At 36.4% G+C, this 5081-nt stretch overlaps 1 non-coding gene across 1 annotated transcript; it reads right to left on the bottom strand.

Moving 5' to 3' along the window:
- Window positions 1–3082: 3082 nt before the first annotated feature.
- LOC111547363 lies at window positions 3083–3290 on the bottom strand. Its single transcript, XR_002733110.1, has one exon. It is a non-coding gene; the product is annotated as a small nucleolar RNA U3 (small nucleolar RNA).
- Between the last annotated feature and the right edge of the window lie 1791 nt (window positions 3291–5081).

Here is a 5081-nt window from a genome sequence, read left to right as displayed (position 1 = left end):
CTAAGCTTGTCCCAATTTATGCTTGTTTTCCAGCTTCTCAGTTAGTTTGGTATGGTCATTCTCAAGGGGTCCTGATTTGGATGATTGATAATAAATTATAGGGTCAGGCGTGGTAGCTCACATCTGTAATCCCAGCACTTTAGGAGGCTGAGGTGGGTGGATCACCTGAGGTCAGGAGTTTGAGACCAGCCTGACCAACACGGCCAAACCCTGTCACTACTAAAAATACAACAGTTAGCTGGGCATTGTGGGCATTGTGGTGGGTGCCTGTAATCCCAGCTACTCGGGAGGCTGAGGCAGGAGAAACACTTGAACCCAGGAGGCAGATGGAGGTTGCAGTGAGCCGAGATCATGCCATTGCACTCCAGCCTGGGCAACAAGAGTGAAACTCTGTCTCAAAAATAAGTAGATAAATACATAAATAGTAAACTTGTATGTCTAAATTTTGTGGAATCTTGCTTATAAATGCACATTACATGTTGAGCTATTAATATGTGCTACCATGTCCTGGAGTCAGAAAAGTGTAATAAAAAAAGCTAATTCTTAGACATTTACTTACTGTGTGATTTGATAAAAGTTACCTACCCTTCTTTCTCAAACCCAAATCCTGTGCAGTAAAGCCAGATAATATATAGCCAGTGACCTAATGGTTGTAAGAATATAATGAGATATAATATATATGAAAATGCTTTGTAATTTATAGCACTTGATGTAAAGGAAACAAAGACGGAGTCTCGCTCGTTGCCCAGACTGGAGTGCAGTGGCGCGATCTCGGCTCACTGCAAGCTCCGCCTCCCAGGTTCATGCCATTCTCCTGCCTCAGCCTCCAGAGTAGCTGGGACTACAGGTGCCCGCCACCTCGCCTGGCTAATTTTTTGTATTTTTAGTAGAGACTGGTTTTCACCGTGTTAACCAGGATGGAAGGAAACAAAATCTTAAACTAAAATTCAACTTAAGGTATTATGTTTTGATAAATACCATGTTTAGATGGCTGACTTAATACTTCTGCAAATATTCTATGTACCTAATATTTCAGATATATTACTGGATTTACAATATTCGGTTAGAAAAAAAAAAAAGCATCACACGATGCAGTGGTGCAAGCCTGTAGTCAGTCCCAGCTACTTGGAAGGCTGGGTTGGAAGGATCACTTGAGCCCAAGAGTTCAAGATCAGCTAGGCAAAGATAGTAAGACTTCTGTCTGAAATAAATAAATTGAATTAATAAGCATCAGGGGGCCAATATGAACCACTTGCTCAACCATGCACTAAGAACTCTAGAACTCAGTTCTTCCTGCTTCTTGACTGGCTTTGGGCACTTGAAGAGACACAATAGAATTAGTAGTTACGTGCATGGGTTTAAGTCTTTGCCTTGCCATTAGCAGTTCAGTAGCATTAAGCAGGTTATTTAATAACTCTAAGATCTCAATAGGGGTAAAACTATTATTACACAAAATTATTATTCTGAGACATAAATGAGATCATGATTATACAAGTCTTAGTACAAAAGCCTTGGCACAGTGACCTTGATATGTCTGACACATAGTAAAATATGAATAAATGTTAGCTATTGCGTATAATTTTTTTGAAGTTCTTAGCAAAGCTCTGAGGTGAGCTCAATATCTTTATTAGACTGTATTTTTATCATTGTGGAGCAGGAAGAGGTCAACAAACAGATGACTAGCTCCCAACAGTAAGAAAATTCTGAACGGTATCTTGTGATTGGCAGGAAGGCAGCTGTTGACCCAGGTCAGCAAATATTTATTAAGTAATTGGTATATGCAAAACATTGCTAAAAACAGTAGAATGTGAGAATATCACTCAAAGCTAATAGTTATAAGCAGCTTATAATAGCCGTTTGGTGAATGACACAGGTAAAAAGGCAGAATATATATAAGTGATATATAACGACAACACTGGTGCTCAGTGAAGGTTATAACACTGTGCCGGGGTTAGAATTTTAAAGGTCTCATGGAAACAGGGCTGTAGATGGTGATATTTTAGATTGGTTCTGGGGGTTTGGATAGGCAGAAGGGAAGGAAAGAACACTCTAGGCAGAACTGAAGGAAATAAGCAAGGACTCATTCCCAAACATTTAGCTGTTGGAGTTAAAGTGCATACATGGGTTACTGGTGTGAAACTTAAAAATAAGACAATAGATTTTTAAAATCTCTGTATCAACCCCACTCATGATCATCTACAAAATAACTACTATTCACTCACTAACTTCAGTGTATTATTTTCAGCTGTGTTGGGTGTTTTAGCGGTGAAAGGCATTTGGTCTGTACTGAATCTTTGAAAACCATTTCAAGTGAAACAATCTGGGTTTTTATATTATATATGTTTTATGAATGTGAACCCATATAGAATCATGATCATTTACTGCTGATAAATTATATAATAATATGACTGCTATAGAGCAAATCAGGTGTAAGCCTAAATCATACCAATAAAACTAGATTGAATTATTCTCCAGTATAGTGTCATTCATTCTTTTACTTAAAAAACAGCAAATATTTTAAACTATGTGCCAAGAACCAGGAATAAGGAATTAAAAGTAAAAGTCTATATATATTGTTAATCTATTATAAACAACAGGAAATAAAATTGGTTCATAATTCCTATAAGTATATTCTGTGAACATCAAAGTCTATTATATCTGTTATTTTTACTTCATTTTGAACTGATGTGGTCTTTTTATAAACTGATTTTTCTCCTTAGTTTTCTTTTTAATTTCTGAAAATGAGATTTTCTGCTTACATGTTTCAGTGCCTTGAACAAAGGCACTACAATTTACCACTTTTGAAAAATCTGCGTAAATATACATTAAGCAAAATATGCTTACTACATTTATCTAAGGCCTAAATTTAGCTTTCTAGTACAAATTAAGCCTGCCAATTATTGAAAATAATATTTTTAATCCAGATTGTAAAAATATATATCTACTCTCTATAAGAGATTAAACAAATCTTCTACTGAGTTGATAAAACAAATCCTGTTTCTTCATTTTTATATGAGAAAGAAATGTAACTAGGATTATTACGACATCTCCTACAACTCTCAGAATCTTCACCACCTTATTAACCCGGTGTTTTGATTCTCTTTGTTGTATTATTTTAAGAAAAAAAATTCTTAAATTAAAAATGGAATCACTCCTTTCCAAAGAGCAAAGCTGGCTTCACACTAAAGAGAGAACACTGCACCTCCTCCTTCTGGTTCTTAGTGCTCTACACTGTTGGAGAAGCTTTTCTAGTAATGAACCATAGGAATGATGCTGGGAAGTATAGTCTTTGATACATCTTTTAAAGCATAGATTTTTCACTGAATCAGAAATCACTCTAGGAAAATAGATGTATACCAAAGATATATATATATATATCTTTGGTCAGACTGACCCAGGTCAGACTGCAGTGGTACAATCACGGCTCACTGCAGCCTCAACCTCCCTGGCTCAAGTGATCCTTTCACCTCAGCATCCCAAGTAGCTGGGACTACAGGCGTATGCCATCATACCCAGCTAAATATATATATATACATACACACATACACATATATTTTTAAAATTTTTTTGTAGAGATGAGGTCTTGCTCTGTTGCCCCATCTGGTTTGAAACTCCTGGCCTCAAGTGATCCTCTGGCCTCAGCCTCTCAAAGTACTGGGATTGCAGGCATGAGATGCTGCACCCAGTCTGTAGTATTTAAAATTGTCCATCTGCAGCATTCCTTCAAGCAGCTTACACACAAAATCAAATCAATTATTCTGGCGATCAACCTAACAAAAACAGCACCATAATTTTAAAAAGAAGAATTGTTTGGCTGAATTAGAAGCCTCCATACTAATCCAACCTCTATGCATGTCATAATGGGCCTGATTTGGGTGCACTTTCGTATCTAAAGCATCATATTTTAAAAGGTCATATAAAATGGGAATGTTTGTTTGGAGACAGGCTAAATTTTTTTCATAGCAACAGGCAAAAAGAACCCTGAAATAGAAGGTAGTTCTGGAGTTCTAGCCCTCGAGCTGAACAACTGTGGGAGAAAGTCTTTCAACTTCCTATAGAACAGTTAACAGAAGTGCTTCTTCGTCGATATCTTGCGTATGTATTGCTTCATAAATGCAAGTAATATTATCAGTAATATTAACAGAAATAATTTGATATTTTAAATTCCTAATGAAATCATCATTTTAAAGGAAAGAAGGGAAAATTTGAGTGTCGGCCTTGAGCTTCTATCATTAGTCTAGTAAGTCTTGGTCTTTCTCTGTTTATAATGACTTTTATGCATATTTTTAAAATTAAGGAAAATACCAGAAATACAGGTTGTTTGTGTATATAGGTGGTCCTACTTCTGTTATTTGACAATAATGACATTTCAATAATGGCATTGAAACAAACAAAAAATGTCCATTTGGGGCAGAGGAACTGACCCCAAAATGTAACTGAGTAAGATATGCTAATGTTTAGTAAAATAGGGGGATGCTGCCTGTGCAGGGCTGCGAACCACTTCCTTGGGCTCAATTTCATTCTCAGCCTTCCTGACAATTCTTATTTCAATATGAACATTAAGCAATCAAAAGTGGGGAAGCATTCAAAATATGTTGTATCCACCCAAGAAGGCGTCTTCCTGTATGAGTCAGTAGGTGTCTTAAAAGAGAATAAATGGTTTAACAACCCAAGGCTTTCTATTTTCCTCATTCATCATTTATTTTCAACCAGGCATGGTAGCTCATGCCAGTAATCCCAGCACCTTGGAGGGCCCAGGCTAGAGGATCACTGAAGCCCAGAAGTTCAGGATCAGTCTGAGAAACATAGTGAGACCTCATCTCTAATTTATATATATATATATATATATATATATATTATATATAAACATTTATATATAATATATATAAACATTTATATATAATATATAAATATTAAAAACATATATATATATAGGGTCGGACATGTTGGTTCATGCCTGTAATCTCAGCACTTTGGGAGACAAAGGCAGGCAGATTGCTTGAGTCCAGGAGTTTGAGACCAGCCAGGCAACATAGTAAGACACTGTCTCTACAAAAATAGTACAAAAATCAGCCAGGCAT

This window comes from Piliocolobus tephrosceles, chromosome 5 (genome assembly GCF_002776525.5).
Source record: "Piliocolobus tephrosceles isolate RC106 chromosome 5, ASM277652v3, whole genome shotgun sequence".
Lineage (NCBI taxonomy): Eukaryota > Metazoa > Chordata > Mammalia > Primates > Cercopithecidae > Piliocolobus > Piliocolobus tephrosceles.
This window is presented reverse-complemented; position numbering and strand designations above follow the sequence as displayed.